Here is a 20,601-nt window from a genome sequence, read left to right as displayed (position 1 = left end):
TTTGTTTGGAACTTTGCACAGCCTTTTTGTTAGACCATTCATGGTGTTTCTCAGCCGAGTTGCAAGATAATTTAATTGGTCTGAATTGGCCCAACTCTTCCAAGATAAATTTCCCCTTGATTGGATTCTTGGCTCTTGCAAATAGATTCTAAATTATGTTGAAGTCTTTGGGTGCCGGTCGCATGGTAGCTGTTGAAGAGGCAGAAAGTATTCTTTTGGGGAGGAAAAGGGTTTGCAATACACCATCTTTAGGGAAAGAAGGGACTGGAATTAAAAGAGTATTAATGTTGCAGAGTCTCAGTAACATGAACAGTAAAAATACTGAGGTAAGTACTGTTGGTATTGTCTCTAAAGACCACAGAGCAGTGAGAACACCCAGACCCACTAATTTCCAATTATGTCACTGTAATTGCAGACGACAGGGAGTGAAAGATGGGTTTGTTTGTTATAATAATTCAGAGTCTGGGAAATGGTCTGTTTGGGGTTATTATACCATTGAAATAGTTTTGTAAAGCCTCTTGTGGATTTGACTGCTTTCTTTTTTCCTTTCCTTTTTCTTTGGTCAGTCATGGAGCTTGAACTCAGGGTCTGGGTGTTGAGCCCGTGCACTGCGGTACTGCGTGACCTTTCACGTGATCTGACAAGTCAGATAAGTAGACATGGATGCGCAATCTCTTGCCTTTCAAGTGTTAATTTCAAATGAACCCCCCTCCGACCCCCAAGGAAAATCACCTGGACTGTCACTCGTGTGTGATCCCAGTGCCTTGAGCTCATTTCAGTGGGGGTGATCTAGGAGGGGAAGTGAGGTGGAGGGGGAGGTGTTTCCCCCCTTCCCCTCCCCCCCCCCCAAATCTGGCTTTCCAATCCTTGCTCAGTGGGTTTGGTTGAATTCTAATATTGGCAATGCAGGCAGTGTTCTGGAAAATTCTCCTGTTTCTGCATGGGGTTTCTGTGCCTTGCTTGAGGGTTCAAGTGTAGCTTCTTTTTTTTTGTTTTCTTTCTTTCTTCTCTCTTTCTCTCTCTCTTTCTCTCTGTTTTTTTGGTGCACTGGTCCTGGGGCTTGAACTCAGGGCCTGCATTGTCCCCGAGCCTCTTTGTGCTCAAGGTTAGTGCTCTACCACTGAGCCACAGCACCACTTTGGGCCTTTTCTAAGAAGTTAATTGGAAATGAGTGTCATAGACTTTCCTTCCTGGGCACGATTCAAACTACGATCCTCAGATCTCAGCCTCCTGAGTAGCTAGGATTACAAGCATGAGCCACCAACTCCCTAACATACTATAATACATATATATGTATATACACACATATGTATGTTTGTATATTATATATATATATTAAAATTAACCAAGTGAAACACTCATTGGGGAGACAGGCCGTGGGCTGGTTCTGCTCCAGTCTCACCGACGCCTGCCTTGAAGCACGATTGCCTTTTCTGGCTGCTGCAGCGTGCAGATGGGGACGCCCACAGCTTTTAGGACACCAAAGCATTTTTCTCGTGACCCAGAAAATCTCCAGGCAATTCCCATGCAGTGTGAAGTGCAAGTGTTGAGAGACTTAATGGGGTGGAGAAGGAGGTAGGGAACCTTCGTGCAGGTCTCAGCAAGAGCAGTGGCTCGGCCTGGCCTGCGACTCCCATGTCTGTGCCTTAACCTACCCAGGCCCTGGTGGCTCACCCCTGGAGCCCTAGCTACTCGGGAGGCTGAGATCTGAGGATCAGGGTTCAAAGCCAGACTGTGAAACTCTTCTCTCCAATTAACCACCAGATAAATGGAAGTGGCTCAAAGTGGTAGAGTGCTAGTTTTGAGCAAAAGGGCTCAGGGACAGGGCCCAGGCCCTGAGTTCAAGCCCCATGATCACCGCTACCACCACCACCACCACCACCAAAAACCCAAACACACCATGGGGGGGGGTGGCTTGGTTGGTAGAGTGCAAGTCAGTGAGCGAAAGCAGCAGGCACCCAGTTCAAGTCCCAGTCTCAGATTTAAAAAAAAAAAAAAAAAGCAGTAGCTAGCCTCTCAGCTACCCTCAAGAACAATATGCCTTTGTAGAGTCTCTTCCTACTGAGCAGACCCCAATCCATGTGGGATACACAGTCTCACATAATCAACAGCAACGATACAACAGAAATAATAAAAGACACTGTAGGGCTGGGAATGTGGCTTAGCGGTAGAGTGCTTGCCTAGCATGCATGAAGCCCTAGGTTCGATTCCTCAGTACCACATAAACAGAAAAGGCCAGAAATGGCGCTGTGGCTTAAGTGGTAGAGTGGTAGCCTTGAGCAGAAAGAAGCCAGGGACAGTGCTCAGGCTCTGAGTTCAAGCCCCAGGACTGGCAAAAAATAAAAAAATTATAAAAGAAGAACCAAACTAGAAACCAACCAAATAAAGGCAACAGAAAGATGCCCAAACTCTTGCAAATAATCCATAGATCAAAGAGGATATGCTGAAAGTAAAAATTTTAAATCCATTTACTTTAATACAAATTAATATAAAATTTGTAGCACTATGTGTTTATGTTAGAAAAGAGAAAAGATGTCTGAACTGAGTAATCTTAAGTTCTCACCTAAAGAATCTGGAAAAGAAAAATACAAACCCAACCCAAACCAAACAGAAGGAAGGAAATTGAGATAAGAGCAAAAACTAGTAGAATAACTGAAAACAGCAGTGATGGGAAAAAAAGATCAGGGAAACAAAAAGCTGTTTCTTTTTAAAGATCAATAAGATTGGCAAAACTCTAGGCAGACTGGCCAAAGGAAAAAGAAAAGAAAAAGAAAAGGCAGAAATTACTCTATCAGAAATGAAACCACGTCTAACCCAGTGTCAAATAACACTATGTATAAGTTTACACACATCAACTTGATAACCCAGAAATAGACCCATTCTTCAAAAACAACAACAAAAAAGAAATTAACCACAACTTACATAAGAAATAGCCAATTTGGATAATTCCATAACAATTTAGTAAACTGAACTTATAATTTAAAAATCCCGGGGGAGGAGGGAGGGGGGTATGAGGGACAAGGTAACAAACAGTACAAGAAATGTATCCAATGCCTAACGTATGAAACTGTAACCTCTCTGTACATCAGTTTGATAATAAAAATTTGAAAAAATAAAAAAATAAAAATCCCCCCCCGAAGTAATTTTCAGGTCTAGATGGTTTCACTGGAGAATTCCACTAAGCATTAAAAAAAAGGAATACTAGTTGGTTGTACACAATCTCTTCCTGGAAACAAAAGAGGAAATACTTTTTGGTTCATTTAATGATGGCAGTATTAACAGCTATGAAAATCAGATAAACAGTAACCTTCGCCCCCCCAAAAAAAAAACTAGTGGAAAAGAACTACAGACAAATATCCTCCTTGAACATAGATGCAAACATCTTTAATAAGATATTAGCAAATAGGAATCAAATATATATATATTTAACTATACAGTATGATCTAGTGAAGCTTATTTCAAGCCAGTCAAGTTTAATATTTTAAAATCAGAAGAAAAAAACACATAATGCAATCTATAGCTGTAGAAAGTATTTTTTAAAATTCAACACTATCCTACATCTACTCAGGATCTGAGATCTGAGGCTCAAGGTCCGAAGACAGCCCAGGCAGAAAAATCCATGAGAGGGCTGGGAATATGGCCTACTGGCAAGAGTGCTCACCTTGTATACATGAAGCCCTGGGTTCAATTCTCAGTACCACATATATAGAAAACGGCCAGAAGTGGCTCTGTGGCTCAAGTGGCAGAGTGCTAACCTTGAGCAAAAAAGAAGCCAGGGACAGTGCTCAGGCCCTGAGCTCAAGCCCCAGGATTGCCCCCCCCCCCCAAAAAAAAGAAAAATTCATGATACTTTTATCTTTGATTAATCACCGAAAAAGCCAGAAATGGCCCTGTGGCTCAGGTGGTAGAACACTACTCTTGAGCAAAAGGAGCTCAGGGACAGCACCGAGGCCCCAGGACTGGGGGCTGGGAGGGGGGGGCAAAGATTCAACACCAGTTAGGTACTGGTGGCTCACGCCTGTAATCCTATCTACTCAGGAGTCTAAGATCTGAGGATAGCAGTCGGAAGCCAGCCCAGGCAGGAAAAGTCCTTGAGAGTTTTCTAATGAACTGCCACAAAGGTGGAAATGGAGATGTGGCTCAAGTGGTAGAATCCCAGCCGTGAGCAAAACAAGCTCAAGGACCGAGGCACAAACAAAAAGAAAAATTCAGCACCAATTTATAGTTTAAGAAAGTTATGAATAGGTAAAAAGCTCCTCCATTTGACAAATGCCTTATTCTTAAGGGAAAGTGATTCCATGCTTTCCCTTTAAGCCAGACATTAAGTCCACAGTGGCCTGCCCGCCCAGGGTCACCCAACCCAACTCTGGAAGTGCTAGGTAGGTATTGAAGGAGCCACCGGCATCTCTTCACACAAGGTCATGAGCTTGGAGACATGGAAGAGAAGTGGCTTGGCCAGCTAGAAAAACCCCTGTAGACCAGGTGAGGTCCAAGTGGCATGCTATTCCTTTGTACTTGGCACATGCTGGTCTCAAGTTCAAGGTCATGTTTATACACCTATTAATGGGCTCAAAAGTCTTCCCCATCAGCCTCCTGTGGCTCAAGCCTGTAATCCTAGCTTCTCAGCCAAAAGAGGCCTGGAGGATGACAGGTTGAAGCCAGCCTAGGCAGACCTGTCTGAGAGACTCCATCTCCAATTAACCAGCAAAAAAAGCACAGCTGGAGGCATGGCTCAGGTGGTAGAGCACCAGCCAGGAGCAAAACAAGCCCAGTGAGAGTGTGAGCCCCTTCCCCCTCTCTGGTATTAGCAAATAAATAAACACCAACAAAAAGACTTTGCCACATGGACTGTACTAGGCCATACTTTTGCCTCTTTTTCCAGAGGCTATTTATGCCTTAATTCTTAGTCCAAAGACACAAAGAACTCAGTGTTTTCATATTAAATTCCCCCATCTCAGCCTTCCCTGAGTTGTCATCTAGCCAGCACTGCCTGGCCCAGGCCCCTTCAGGGTGTGGGACAATTCACAGATGGAAAAGCCACATCTGGCCCATCTCTAACGCCACCTGGACTCTGTCATTTATTTGCTTGAATCAGTCTGATTCCAAAAAGCCTCAGAAGCACAGCCAGCCGTTTTTTTCTTTTCCTTTCCCTTCACTATAAGTGGACTCAAAGTTTCCCTAAAACCAGACGCAGCCAGCTCTGTCTTTCCTTCTGGACCACACACTTGAGGCTCATGTGCAGACATTTAACAAATAAAAGAAGAAGGAGTAAAAGATGGGGGAATATTACAAGGCCTGAAGAAAGGAAAAGGCCTCTCCAGCCTCCAGCTTCTTCTCACCATTGACAAAATGGGTCTTGCTTTATTCACAACTATGACAGTTTCTGTAATTGCTCCATGAAACAGAACACTCTGCCCTCTTTTTTTTTCTCTTTCCTGAAACTAACCTAAGGATTCTGGCTCAAGCAGGTTCCCTTCTTTAGGGATGACTGAGCAGAAAGATTTTTCCACTGCATCTGACTTTGGCTTATTCTGAACATTTCCAGAATCCTCATGTGTGATCACCATAAACACTTGACTTACTTGGTAGTTGGTTGAAAACTCACCAAACCACTGGGCACCTGTGGCTCATGTCTATAAGCCTAGCTAATCAGGAATCTGAGATTTGAGGATTATAGTTCAAAGCCAGCCCTGGCTGGAAAGTCTGTGAGACTCTTATCTCCAATTAACCACAAGAAAACCAGAAGTGGAGCAGTGGCTCAAGTGGTAGAGCCCTAGCCTTGAGCAAAAGAGCTCAGGGACAGCGACCAGGCCCTGAGTTCAAGTCCCATGACCAACAAAAAAGCAAACAGACAAAATCCTTACCAAATAACATCTGATCATTTCAAAGGCCACCTGCTTACTACACTAATCATTTCTAGTACAATGTATCTACCACCAATAATATGCCTGAATCTATATAATCCGGGACCTCAGACAGACAAGTAACTCAAAGATATGTGTTGGATGAATAAAGGCATGTCTATAAAATCACTGCCTGCCTGCCTTAGGCCAAGTCCAGATGTAATAACGTGCCTTAAAACTAAGCAGCCTAAAATAACAGCCATTGGTGATTCCACAGGGTGTTTCTAAGGGTAAGAAATCCAAAGTAACTCAGTTGAGTGGCCCTGGCTTTGGATTCTGATAAGATTACCATGGAGAGATGTTGGCCAAGCCTGTGGACACTTGAAAACTTTGACCTGAACTGGGAGGGATGAGGGCAGGGACTGACTCCAAGATGGTACCCTCACACAGCCGTTCATCTACTCAAGACATGGACTTTAGCTGGGGGGTTGATGCTTGTACATGTACATGTTATACTCTTAACACTTGTATGTCAACAGTTAAGTGGCTAAAATATGTAAAGTTTTATAATCTAGGCTAGAAAAGGTTTTTTAATTCTGTTTAAAAGTTTTGGAATTTTTCTTTTCTTACAATCACTTAGCAAAAAGAAAATGATAAACTTGCTTTAAAACAAATTGGATCAGTCCTGGGCACATATGACAAGAACAAGGAAATACATATTTTGGATTATGGGTTTTTTTGTTTTTTTTGTTTTTTTTTTTTTTTGGCCAGTCCTGGGCCTTGGACTCAGGGCCTGAGCACTGTCCCTGGCTTCTTCCCGCTCAAGGCTAGCACTCCGCCACTTGAGCCACAGCGCCGCTTCTGGCCGTTTTCGGTATATGTGGTGCTGGGGAATCGAACCTAGGGCCTCGTGTATCCGAGGCAGGCACTCTTGCCACTAGGCCATATCCCCAGCCTGGATTATGGGTTTTGTTCTGTCTCTGTCTCTGCCTCTTTCTCTTTCTCTCAATCTCTCTCTCTGTGTGTGTGTGTGTGTGTGTGTGTGTGTGTGTGTGCGCGCGCGCGCGCCTGTGTGAATGCAAATGTGTGTCTGTGCTGGCCTTGGGACTTGATCTCAAGGCCTGGGCACTGTCCCTGAGCTCTTTGGTTCAAAGCTAGTGCTCTATCACTTGCCTCAGTTCCCGTTTCAGCTTTTTGACAGTTAATTGGAGATAAGAGTCCCTCAAGGGACTGGAAGCATGGCTCAAAGGTTGAACTACTTGCCTAGGAAGCTCGAGGTCCTGAGTTCAAATTTGGTTACTTGCCAACACAAAGCACTCTTCCAAGGCAAGGAATAGAGGCTCCAAAACCTGTGCTCTCGGCACGGGAGTTGGTCCAGAGCTAGAGCTCTGGAGTGAGTACTTGTAAGCAGTGATGTGTGAATGTGGAGAGTGGGAATGGATCTTTGCTCCTGTGTGGAGGACTAGACATTCTGTTGACGATGCAAACCCCAAGTGTGCAATTCCTTTCTTCTCTCCTTGCCTCCAGATCATTGCTCTGGGTCTGGAGAGTTCCTGGGTGTGAAGGAATCCATCCTTGTTCTGCCTCTTGTTCTATTTTGCACCTGATTTCAGAATGCAATACCTCGCAGTGTATAATAAACATCCTTTATACAAGGAGCCCAGTACAAATAGAGAAAGTGTGAAAGCAAGAAGAGGGCAGGTGCGCTGGTGGCTCCCACTTATAAACCTAGCTACTCAGGAGGCTGAGATCTGAGGATCATGGTTTGAGGCCAGCCCCGCCAGGACAAGTCTGTGAGACTCTAATCTCTAATTAACCACAAAAAGCCCGAGTGGAACTGTGGCTGAAATAACAACACTAGCCTTGATCAGATAAAGTTAAAGGATAACACCTAGTCCCTGAGTTCAGGTCCCAGGACAGGCACCAAAAAGTGGGGGTGGGGGGGAAGGGGCAGGAAGAAGGATGGGTTTTATTATTTGGAGAAAGAACCTAATCCTATGAACTCTGTGTTCTTTCTCTTTTGAGTGAAGTGTTCCAGATTCGATGTTCAACTAATTCCAAACTGGTGCACTGCACTTTTCCCCCCCCTCTTCTTATTCCATTACGGCTGGGTTATGTGTGTGTGTTCATTCCTGAACCTCAGCCGCTTGCAATGGTGGAACTGTTCAGCTGGCATCTCACCCTGCAGATCTTGGCCAAGGGTGTTCCCTGGAAAACTTGGGTTGTCTGGGCATGAGCTCAACCCCGGCGTGCCTGCAGCCCCTCTAAACGCCACCACGTGCTTCTTGCAAGATGCAAAATGTCAAGCCAGAAATGAAGCCCACGGAGAAGCATGTCCTCTTGGCTTGGCTATGGCTTTCTCTTTGCTCCTTTCTCAGGGACTTCCCACCCCTTCCTTGGGTGACAGGAGCCAAGAAGACAATTGTCACCCTCTCTACTGGAAACTGCTAGAAGGCAGGCTTTGATTTTTTTTTTTCCTTTGCATCCTTGGGAGTGGAGAGGTGTGACTCTGTAAGGAGAAAAAAAAAATCAGTATTGTGTGTCTTGGCTCTATCTGTGGCTCCTTAAGCCGTGGATGTTTCTGGTGGTTTCCAAAGGAAGTTTTCTTGGTACAGCCAGTGAGATAGCTTGCATGTGTAACCCAGTATGCAATGCAAATATTGTTTGCATTACACAGTTCAATATTCTTGCTTTTTTCTCCCCACTAGTACTGTGCCTTGTGTTGGGATTGCTTTTCTTACCATCTTCTACTTCAACTGTAAATGTATAGGTTCCCAAACCACTACCAATTCTCAAATCTTTTTTCTTTGTGTCAGGCCTGGGGCTTGAACTCAGGGCTTGGGTGCCAACCTCTGAGCTTGTTAGCTCAAGACTAGCACTCTACCACTTTGAGCCACAGCTCCACTTCTAGCTTTTTCTGGGATTAAACTGGAGAGAAGAGTCTCAGGGACAATCCTACCTGGGCTGACTTTGCACCGTGATCCTCAGATCTCAGCTTCCTGAGTAGCTAGGATGACAGATGTGAACCGCAGGCTCCTGGTTAGCTCTCAGATCTTAAAGGTGCATAGACCCGTCTGTGGTGGTGGGGTATGTGTGTGTGTGTGTGGGGGGGGAGGATATCCCTTCTGTACTGAGAATGCCTCAAGCCTATGACTTGTTTGTTTCTTTAACTTCTTGTAAAACTGGAACTTCTGGTTCCATGCTTATGATTCTCAAAAGGAGCCTTATTTTGTTTGCCCTTTTGACCCAGAGAAGAAACTCGCGCTAGGGCATGAAAGGGAAAACGGACTGTAGGTGTCAGCCGCACACTGGGTTTTCCCAAGCTGCCCTCCTCCGTTGAGCTTCTGAGGTGATGGGTGGTTTGGGGGCGCATGCTTGTAGAAAGTGCCTTGGACCGAAGCTGGCTGTTGTCCTGAGCGGCGTGTCTCATGATGTGAATGATGGCAACCCTCAGTTTCCCGGATGTAGCCTGACTGTACAGAGGTGTTCGTGCTCTGGGTCTGTCATTACTGAGGGAAGGGGCTAGCAATTGGGGAGGCAACTCTCTTCCTATCAAAGCACATACACCAAGGGGTGGAAAAGAAAAAGGAGAGCCTATTTCCATGAGGCCAGGAATGTCTTAGCCATGCAGATAAACATTGCTTGTAAAAGCAAAACTGGTATCCAGGAATGGCTGCCTGGAGCCTCATAAACTCTGGGGAGCAGAGATAAGATTAGGCTAGAGGAGGGAAGGTGTTTACAGGAGACTTCACCGGATTATTGGATGGGCTCACTGACAGCAAATGTGTTAAGGAAGAAGGGAACCCAAGTGAACTTTTTTGTAGGGTCTTGAAACCCAACAATGTCTCTTTCCAGGAAAATCATTTAGTTCACAGCATTATTTGCAGAACAGATGGAGCTGTACATGACCTGATACCAAGTTGATTGTTTATTTTATTTTGTGCCAGTTAATAGCACTTGAATTTGGGGCCTTTATCCCTTAGCTTTGTTGCTCAAGGCTGACACTCTACCACTCGAGCCACAGCTGTAGTTCTGGCTTTTGGGTGGTTAATTGGAAATGAGAATCACACAGACTTTTCTTCTCCAGGCCGGCTTTGAACCGCAATCCTTAGATCTCAGCCTCCCAAGTAGCAAGGGTTACAGGCGTGAGCTGCCAGATCTGGTCCAAGCGTGTTTGAGAAAGGAGTTAACCAGGTCTCCAAGGTGGGTGTTGGTGGCCTTCCAGCTGATGGTCAACATGTCCTTTAATATCATATCCTGTCATACGTCATAGAGGATGAAAGCATGTGTTTGCGTGTCCGCTCCCAGTGAGGTGGGCATGGTACTGGCAGGGGCCCTGGTGTGTTTGTGTGGGTTGGAAGTGTGGCATGTGGCAGCCATGTTATAGGTGTCCTCTCTGGGTCAGGAGAGGGGAGGATGTGGTTGGCCTTTGGGCGCCATGTTGGGGGACAAAGAGAGAGGGGCAGGGGGAAGGGAAGAGAGAGGGAGAGACAGTCTAATGCACGTTGTGTGGAATCAACAATCAAAGCAAAGCAGCAGACCCCCCCCCCCCAGAAGATGAGACTCCCATGACCTTTGTCGGCCCTGACCCCTACGTCCTGCTGTGTCTGGGTGCTGTGGACTCACAATCCCAGCGGGGCAGCTTGCTTTTGGCAGGCTCCTGTGGTGGCAGCGCCTCTGGTGACTTCACACAAAGGGCACTGGTGACACCCCTGGTCCAACAGGAAGGCTGGCCTTGGGCAAGAGGCCTCTTTGTTTGTAGAGTGTGTGTGTGGTACCTAGTCTGACCTGGCAGGCGGAACTCACTGTGTTTGTTTTGTGGAACAAAGGACAGGCTTGGATGGTGGGGAGGGCGGTGGAGGGGAGGGCAGGGTGGCCCTGACTGGCTGGGGGAGGGGAGAAGGAAGGAGGATGCCCGCAGAGTCACCAGCTCAAAACTGTGATCCAGCAAACAAAACCCCATAGAAAGAAGTCACCAGTGACATGAACCTCCCTCACCCTGGGCTGCTCTGGGAGGGCGGGGAGCAAATGGGAAAATGAAGACAACAGAGCCGGGTTAAAGAGATGGCCCTGGGGCAGTTTATGAAACTGGGCAGAGCCACAGGCCTGGGTGTGCGGGGACGGTGGCAGGAAGCCCTGCAGCACACACGTGGGGTTTGGATCTCGAGGCCACAGCCAGTGCGCATGTGTGATCCCCAGGCCCCAGCCAGTGTGCATGGGTGCTATGCCCAGTGCGCATGTGCGATTCCCCAGGCCACAGCCAGTGCGCATGGGTGCTATGCCCAGTGCGCATGTGCGATTCCCCAGGTCACAGCCAGAGAGCCTGTGTGATCCCCAGGACCCAGCCAGTGTGCATGTGCAATTCCTCAGGCCAATGTGCGATCCCCAGGCCCCAGCCAGTGCGCACGGGTGCTATGCCCAGTGCGCATGTGCGGTCCCCAGGCTCCAGCCAGTGCGCACGGGTGCTATGCCCAGTGCGCATGTGCGGTCCCCAGGCTCCAGCCAGTGCGCACGGGTGCTATCTATCCCAAGGCTATAGTCGGTGCACATGGGCGCGTGCTATCCCTAGTGTGCATGGGCCATCCCAAGGCCATAGCCAGTGTGCATGTGTACTGTTCTGAGACCACAGACTGTGCGTGCGTGCTATCCCCAGTGCGCATGTGCCATGCCAAGGCCAGCCAGTGTGCAAGGGCGCCGGGCACCAAGATGAGAGTTAGTGTCCATTATGTGTTGATGGGTGGATGGTGCCCTCTAGGACCCTTTTGGAGGAAGCCAGCATTAGAGAGCAGGTTCCACCCCCTTCCCTTACATCATCATCATCATCATTATATATATATATATTTTTTTATTTTTTTTATTTTATTATTTTTTTTTTTTGCCCGTCCTGGGCCTTGGACTCAGGGCCTGGGCACTGTCCCTGGCTTCTTTTTGCTGGAGGCCAGCACTCTGCCACTTGAGCCACAGCGCCACTTCTGGCAGTTTTCTACATATGTGGTACTGGGGAATCGAACCCAGGGCTTCATGCCAGGTAACCACTCTACCGCTAAGCCACATTCCCAACCCCTACTTACCTTAATTTTAGGTGATATATTTAATTTTTTTAACCTTTTAACAAAGCAGTTTGTGTGTACGATGCATCTTGATTAGGATCATCCCGCCAACACTTTCACCGCCCCTTCCCTTTCATTTCTCAGTTCTGTGGTATATACAATGAATTATTGCCTGCATTCTCCCCCATTCTCTCCTTTTATTTGTCCACCCCTCTCTCCTAGGCCCTCCTCCTCCACAAGTACCCATTTTCTGGTGTTGATTTTGTTGGGCTTTGACCTGAGTTCAAGCCCCACTACTGGGGGGGGGGGGAAGTAAGATGTTTTTCTTTACACCCTTCCCCCCTTGGCTGGCAGCCACCATCAGCAGCCCAAAGCAAAACGAGACTTTATTTATTTTATTTTTTCCTGTGGGGCCCGATAACCAGAAGGACTCCCTGGGAACCCTTGGGAAGAGAAGGTGGGAGACGCGTGTGTGCAGCCAGTGGTCGGGCCTGGTGAACTGCAAGTGCCTGACAGGAGAGTTAAATTGGAGCGGAGGCCATGGAGTTCCTGCCACAGCAGAAATTTCCCTGTGAAACTTTGCAGAAGCCACTTAACATATCTCTCTGGGCCTCTGTTTTCTTTACCTGGGGAGTAGATAGGTGTGAGAGACTCCAGCCATTGCCGAGTAATATGCACTCATTAACTGGGGCAAAGCCACTTCTCAGGTTAAGAAGCAAAGCCTGGTACCTCCCAGAGAACTACCCATTTTATGAAAAATTTGGGTTGAGAACAAAGCCCTTGGGGTATCGAGATGTGTGTGTTCGATTCACACATTCCTCTGGAGTTCAGGCATCAAAGACAAAGGCAAGCCAGAAGGCCCACTTCAGCCAGAGCAGATTTTCTTAGTACTGTGAAGATAAACAGCATCCTAATGAAGGAATCTGCTAATTGAGTATTCAATTTAAGAATGAAGGGGTGCTAAGGAAAAATGTTATTTTTAATGGAGGGTGTTTGGAAGTTGAAAGAATTTATTTTGTTAATGACAGTGTGATAAAATTGAGGTTAGACTTCTGGGCCAGCTAGCAAACTTAGACCCGTGACAAATAAGTGTTTTGATTATAAAGTTAAAAATACATGTAAAAAGTCTGCTGCTAGTGGCACATGCCTGTAATCCTAGCTAGCCAAGGCTTGCAGTGCTCTACCACTTCATTTCCAGCTTTGGCTGGCGAGTTGGAAATCAGAGTCTCTTGGATTTGTCTGCCTGGCCTGGCTTTGAACCATGATCCTCAGATCTCAGCCTCCTAAGTAGCTAAGTTACAGGCCTGAGCCAATGGGGCCAGGCTGTGGCCAGTTTACTTACTGGGGTGTGACCCATGAGCTGAGAGTTTGTTTGCCATCAGGATGACAGGCCAAGAACCTTCTGGGAGCATTGATTGGGTGTTGACTCACACACTTGGAGAGCATACTTCATCGGGAGTGAGAAACCTCATGAAGTTTTATCTAGAAGAAGATGGGGTGCAGCGATCTGAGGAAGGAGGGCTCGGCCCTCCCTGTGGCTTGTGGGAATTCCACTGTCAGTCCAGCCTGAAGGAAGTTTCCAGGGCTGAGCGTGGTCAGACAATGGGAAGGTTTGTTTTGAGAGGCTGTGTTTTCCAGGTTCCCTGAGACAGAGGGCAGATGCCTGCTCATCTGTCAGAGATATGGAAGGAAAATTGGAAATTCCAGTGAGGGCTTGAACCTGAGAAATGTGCTGTCCCAAATAACCCCCACATTCTATGACTTTGCGATAAGAATGAATGAGAGCTCACATCAGTTTTTAACTTATCTGCGGAAGCAGACACGTGGGTAGGTCAGAGAGAGGAAATAACGTTTATCTGCCGGGCAGACGCCATGGTTTTCTTCACAGAGGTGGCCTTGACCTCAGAGAGCCATGAGACGGGTGCTCTTTAGGTAGCAATGACGGTAGTTCACTTGTAGATGTTTTAACTCTTGCATGAGACTTACAAGTCTTCAAAAATGGTGCCGGTGGCTCAAAACTGTAACCCTAGCTAACTCAGGAGGCTGAGATCTGAGGATCACAGTTCCAAGTCAGCCTGGAGAGGGAGTCTATGAGAGTCTTATCTCCAATTAATCAGCAGAAAGACAGAAATGGAGCTGTGGCTTAAGTGGTAGAGCACCAGTGAAAAAGCTAAGGGACAGTGCCCAAGCCCTGAGTTCAAGCCCCAGGACTGGCCTGCATGAGAAAAGTTACTGTGTTGTATTTGACTTGTGTAATCAGCCCGTGTAGACAATCAGGAGTGGGCACATAGCCTTTCACGGATCCCCTTCTCCTTTGATGCTTCATGATTGTAGAAAAGAAGCTCGGAGAGGCTGTGAGTCCTCAGGTCCTCCTCAGCCTGCGTGCTTCCTCTAGGATGCCATTTTCATGGCTACTCCGGGGAGGGCCACTGTTGATGACACTTGCGCTGTTTGATCTGGGATGGTCCATGTGCTTGATCTCCTGCTTCTCTGAGCCTCAGTGTCATTGTCAAAGGTCAGGCTAGGAGGAGCTTCCAGGATTTCCCACCATCCCTTGCAGATCTGGTCCTAGACATTGCCAGGTGTCTACAAACTGTTTAGGCGAGCTTCTCCAGCTGGCTGGTGGCATGCACACAGGGCCCTGAGGATTGAGGATCAGAGTCTCGCGACATGTGCCAGGCGTGTGGTTCAGGACATGGCGGCCGTGATGTGACTAGAGGTAGGAGGACGCTGACAGATGGGCCTGGCAGGCAATGTGGTGCCCAGGGCAAAAGGCCACAGCCAAGGCCTGGACTCTCCATGCATACACAAGGTTGGCCGAAGCTTTTACTAGTCTTTGGATGTTGTAGGGCTGGTCAGGGCCAGTCAGGGCCTCAGTAGGAGTGTCCAGTGGTAGGTGGAACTGTGCTGGGTCCTCTTCTGAGTACTGGAAGCTGGTTTGACGGGAGATATCACCAACCCCATGATCAAGATAGAAACAAAGCTGGGACACAGTGGCTCACGCCTGTAATCCTAGCTACTCAGGAGACTGGGATCTGAGACTTGTGGTTCAAAAGACAGCCAGGGCAGGAAAGTCCGTGAGGCTCTTCTCTCCAATGAACCACCAGAAAACCGGAAGTGGCTCTGTGGCTCAAAGCGGTAGAGCGCTAGCCTTGAGCAAAAGAGCTCAGGAACAGAACCCAGGCCCTGAGTTGGAGCCCCACAAACAACAACAAAGAAAGATATAAATAGAGGCTCCAGTTTCCCAGCTGGTAGGTGACAGATGCAGGATGCCATTAGGACAAGAATTCCCCCCATCATCAATGTCTCTTTGGTACACCCGGCAGGCGAGTCCACAGGCTGAGTATTCCGACGTATTCATTCCATGCCGTCCGCACAGTGCAGGGTCTGCAATGATGTCGTTGCCATTTCAAAGCTGAGGACACTGTGGCGGGGTCACGAGGCTGACTGCAAGTTCTTCGCTTGTTGGGGCCCACTGGCTTGTGTCGTGCTTGAGATGTGTTCTCTGCAGGCTTGGGGGTGGGGAGGGGGGAAGCTAAGCCCGCGTGCGGCGTTCCGCTGCAATCACAGAAGAGCCCCTCATCTTGGTACTGGCACTAAGCTCTGTGTGTCTCAGGGCTGGTCCCCATGACACTGGCAAGTGTGGGTCACAGCAGGACGGAGGCCGGTTCCTTTGCTCATCAGAGTCCCTGTGATCTTGGCTGTAGCAGGAAGGAGGGGATGTGGTGAAAGCCAAAGTTTGGACTCTTGAGCGACAACCCAGAGCACTTCTGAAACTTCCCTCGCCAAAGCCAGTCACATGATGATGAAGTGACTTCGGGGAGGGCGGGGGAGGGGGAGAAACACGACTGACTGACATGCTGTCAGAGTGGACAATAACAGGAACTACTGAACTAGGGAAGGGAAAGAAAAACGAGGGAGGGTGTAACAAATACGACAAGAAATGCACTCACTACCTTATTATGTACCTGTAACCCCTCTGTACATCACCTTGACAATAAAATTTAATTAAGAAAAAAAAAAAAAGAACAGGAACTACTTAGAAAGCAGCACTGAGGGATTCCACTGTGATTCACCAGGGCCCCTGAGGTCAGCACCCAAGGGGACTCCTTTTTGAAACCGATAGGGAGCCCATCGTAGTGCCATCTGGAGTGATTTAACTGAACTGTGTTTACACAGCCTGCCAGGGAAATACATGGTCCACGAGACAGAAAGTCACCCCGCCTCCTTCAGGGGCTCTGTCGGGAAGGAAGTCTTTGATTTATGCTCTGTTACTTCTGGATGTGCATAGCCATTCCTTCCTGGACAGGGTTTGCTATTTATATAGTGACTGGTGTGTGTGTGTGTGTGTGTGTGTGTGTGTGTGTGTGTGTGAGAACTTGGGTCATGGGCACTGTCCCTTGGCTTTTTTGCTCAAGGCTTGTGCTCCATCATTTGAGCCACAGTTCCACTTCTAGCAATTTGGTAGCTAATTGGAAATAAGAGTCTCACAGACTTTCCTGTCTGGGCTGGCTTTGAACTGCAATCCTCAGATCTCGGCCTCCCGAGTAGCTAGGATGACAGGCATGAGCCCAGCATAATTGGCCACTCCTTACCTTTCATTTTGCTTGATCTATACAATGAATACATCCCCAAATGCCATTTATTTGTTAAGGTAACCAAGCTCAGGTTCAGAGGAGTTGTTACAGGGATGGAAGTTGGCTCAGGGCAGTTTGGGTGTGGGCTGGTTTTTCCTGCTTGTCAGGCGGAGCTGGCTGCAGACCCCAGCAGGCTGGCTTGCAAAGAGGGGCAGCTCCGTCCACTTTGAGCCACCCCAGCCACTTTGAAGGAGGAAATAAATGAAAGGCCACCTTTGTTGTGTGTTAATCTGCCTCTAAGCTGGCTCACAGTATTGGCCCGCCTCTTGTCTGGGAAGAGGGAGGTGATGACTGCACGTTTCCTTATCCTGTCCTGGTTAGATTGTCCTTGTAGCCAGGAGATGAGGACAAAGGAGAAGTTGGACATTTTCTTTTTCTCTTTTTTGTGTGTGCCAATACCGGGGCTTGAACTCAAGGCCTGGGTGCTGTCCCTTAGCTTCTTTACTCAAGGCTGGTGTTCTACCACTTGAACCAGAGCTCCATATTCTGGCTTTTTGGTGGTTCATTAGACCTAAGAGTCCAAGGGATTTGTCTACCCCAGGCTGGCTTCGAACCCTGCTCCTCAGACCTCAGCCCCTTGAGTAGCTAGGATTCCAGGCATGAGTCACCTGTGTCCAGCAGTACTTGATTTTTTTCCCCCCACCAGTCCTGGGCCTTGGACTCAGGGCCCGAGCACTGTCCCTGGCTTCTTTTTGCTCAAGGCCAGCACTCTGCCACTTGAGCCACAGCGCCACTTCTGGCTTTTTTTCTATCTATGTGGTACTGAGGAATTGAACCCAGGGCTTCATGTATGGCGGGCAAGCACTTTTCCACTAGGCCACATTCCCAGCCCAGTGCTTGGCATTTTTAAAGGTGCATGCTCTCTACTGTTTGGAGCAGATGCTGAACATTTCCAGACGTGCGATGGGAAAGATTGTAGAAGGTGGAAGATCCAGTAGAGTAGAGGTTGATTAGGCTCCAATCTCTTTAAGTGTGCCAACGGCCCCATAGGGCCCCTGGTTTATCCTGGAGGGGTTCTCACACCGGCACGGAACTCCCCTCTTTATCTTCATCAAAAATCCTGTTGGACCCGTCTGACGTGGGATGCTGATGGCAAGCTGTTTTGTAACCCTTAATAAACCCACGGGCTGAGCCTGCCCCGCCATCTAGTTAGTCCATGTAACAGGGCATCTAACTCCTGCTTTAAAAAAAAATTTTTTTTTTCTTCTCCTGCCTCCACCTCCCCCCCCCCCATTCTTTCCTGGTGACTCAGACTTTGGGGGTACAACATTGGCTGGGTGGAGGGTGACGAGGGGGGGCTCTTCCTGGCCAGCAGCTGCTTGAAAGGTGATGGCACCTGACAGAACCAAGCACTTCCCTGTTCTAGTAGCCCTAATAGTGAGGGAAATGGTGTCGTATACATAGGATGAGCCTTGTTCATTTTTCTCTAGGCTGTGGTGGCCTCGCACTGTGATCCTTCAGATCTCTCCATCCTCACAAGCTGGGATTACAGGCCTGATGCTTTCTTCCCCCGGTAGAGATGAGGAGGAAGGTTCTAGGGAGGGCCAGACGTTGAAAGACCCCCCCACGGCAGGGGACACAGTCCGGGTCTGACGTGGTCAGCTGCAGTCCTTGCTCGCTCCTCCTCCATCCGGGCATCTTGGGTGGCGTGAGTGGACGGGAGTTCCTGGTCCGCGTGATTGGTGACATTGTCAGTTCCCCGGGCAGGATGGGTGCAGAGGAAAGCGCTGGGAAACATCACAGGATTACACTCGCCTCTTTCGCCTGGAAGAGCCTGCATCTTAAGAGGCAGTGTGTTTGGTTTGTTTTCCCCTCAGTCCTGGGGATTTCTCTCCTCACCCCGCCATGGCATAGCCTGGAGGGAAGAGGTGCAGAAGCAAGCGTTCATTGCGGTTGGGAATCTGGGGCTCGGTGGGCCTTTTTCTGCTCCCCCAGCTCTACGTGGGGAAATGGGGTGCAGGGCTGCGACCCGGCCCAGGCCACAGGGCTCTGGGCTCTGTTTGTGCAGCTGTTCCCGCTGTTCCGGGTCCTGGGTCCTGGAACCTGGCTGGGTGGGCGTCACGGAGGCTGGGGCGCCCGGCAGCGGAGTCTCTGCAAAGGAAACGGGTATTTACGTGAAATGTTCAAATGCAGGCTGAATTTGTGAGGTTCAGAATCTAAACAATTCGAAAAGGCTTGGCGATTGAAAATCTCTCCTTTTTACCCCCCCCCTACAATTTCTCTCTCTCCCCCCTGCACCCCCACCCATTTCTCCTAGCCTGGCACTGTCATGGGAGTCTAGAATCGCCAGCAGGTACATATCAGACCTCCAGCTTGAATTCTGTGCCCTGGTGGTGCCATGCACCTTGTTCCCAGCCCTGCGTGTGCCTCATGTTCAGGATCCGTGGTGTGTGTGTGTGTGTGTGTGTGTGTGTGTGTGTGTGTGTGTGCGTGTGGTCCCAAGACTTGAACTCAGAGCCTAAGCACTGTCCCTTAACTGTTTTTGCTCAAGGCTGGTACACTACCATTTGAACCCCACCTCTACAACTGGCTTTTTGCTGGTTCATTGGAGGTAAGAGGCTCATGGACTTTGCTGCCTGAACTGTGATCCTCAGATCTCAGCTTCTCGAATAATCCCAGTTGAAATGTTTAAAAGCAACTCCACACTACCTTAAGCAAAACCACCACCACCACCACGAAAACCCCAGCTGGGTACCTGTGGCTCATGCCTGTCATCCTAGCTACTCAGGAGGCTGAGATGTGATGTTAGAGGTTCAAAGCCAGCTTGGGCACGAAAGTCCATGAGACTCTTTTTATCTCCAGGGAACCACCAGAAAACCGGAACTGGTGCTGTGGTTTAAAGTGATAGAGCGTGAGTCTTTTTTTTTTTCTCTTATTAAAAACATTGATCTTTATTGCAATGATAATTTGACTTAAACAATAGTTAGAGATGGTTAGTTCAAATCTCAATAAACAGCAAAATACAGTACTCTAGAGAGTCAACTATTAAGTAAACCTGAGTGGCAGATGGACCAAATCACCTCACAGATTTTTCTGGTTGTCACTTGGGGTTCTGGGTTTGAATGTTGCAAAGGGCCACTGACTCACAGATTTGTTACCTAATATATTCTTTTCATTCTCCTACTTTGCTCACCCTAAAGCCCCTAAAAACTCTATTTCTTGTCCTGATTCTTATCAAGGGAAGAATTTTGTTTTTTTGTTTTTGCCAGTCCTGGGGTTTGAACTCAGGGCCTGAGCACTGTCCCTGGCTTCTTTTTGCTCAAGCAAGGCTAGCACTCTACAACTTGAGCCACAGCGCTACTTCTGGCTTTTTCTATATATGTGGTACTGAGTAATCAAACCCAGGGCCTCATGCATGCTAGGAAAACAGTCTACCACTAAGCCACATTCCCAGCCCGGGAAAACTATTTTTGCTCAGCAAGTGTCTGGTTCTCTCTCTTTTTTCTTTCTTTTTTTTTTATTAATTGAACATAAATTTTTTTTACAAGGTGTTGTGCAAAAAGGGTGCAGTTACATAGTAGGGCAGTGTGTACATTTCTTGTGATATCTTACGTCCTGTTTTTCTATCCCTTGTCTAGGTCAGGTAGACATATATACAATATACAATGTATCAAGAACATATACAGTATTCACAGACTTGGTCTCTACTGTCTCTCCGTCTCCCTTTGTTAACAGTCATATATCAGGGAGATCATGCCCCTTTGTTTTCTGTGTTCTAGGCTTGTCTCACTCAACATTATTTGTTCGAGTTCTGACCATTTCCCTGCGAACAACAATATTTCACCATTCCTAATCGCTATGTAGTATTCCATTGTGTATAAGTACCATGTTTTTTGGATCCATTCATCTGTGGAGGGGCATCTGGGTTGTTGAGCGTGAGTCTTGAACAAACGACATTAAGGGATAAGTGCCCAGGCTCTGAGTTCAAGCCCCAAGACAGGCAGAAAGCAGAACACCAAGCATTGCAGAAGTGCTCTGATAGAGTGAAGGGAATCTTGTTATGCTATGTGACTTAGACTAGAGAATCACAAGAATCTTAGCATCCAATGGCAGCATCAGTAAGCAGGGGTC

At 47.8% G+C, this 20,601-nt stretch overlaps 1 protein-coding gene across 2 annotated transcripts in view; it reads left to right on the top strand.

Annotated features, from left to right (window-relative positions):
• Cgnl1 (cingulin like 1) overlaps positions 1-20,601 on the top strand; it is a 67,005-nt gene that overhangs the window by 28,846 nt on the left and 17,558 nt on the right. The gene's annotated exons all lie outside the window — the stretch shown is intronic.

This window comes from Perognathus longimembris, chromosome 23 (genome assembly GCF_023159225.1).
Source record: "Perognathus longimembris pacificus isolate PPM17 chromosome 23, ASM2315922v1, whole genome shotgun sequence".
Classification (NCBI taxonomy): domain Eukaryota; kingdom Metazoa; phylum Chordata; class Mammalia; order Rodentia; family Heteromyidae; genus Perognathus; species Perognathus longimembris.
Note: the sequence above shows the minus strand (reverse complement) of the source record. Positions and strands in the feature narration are given on the sequence as shown.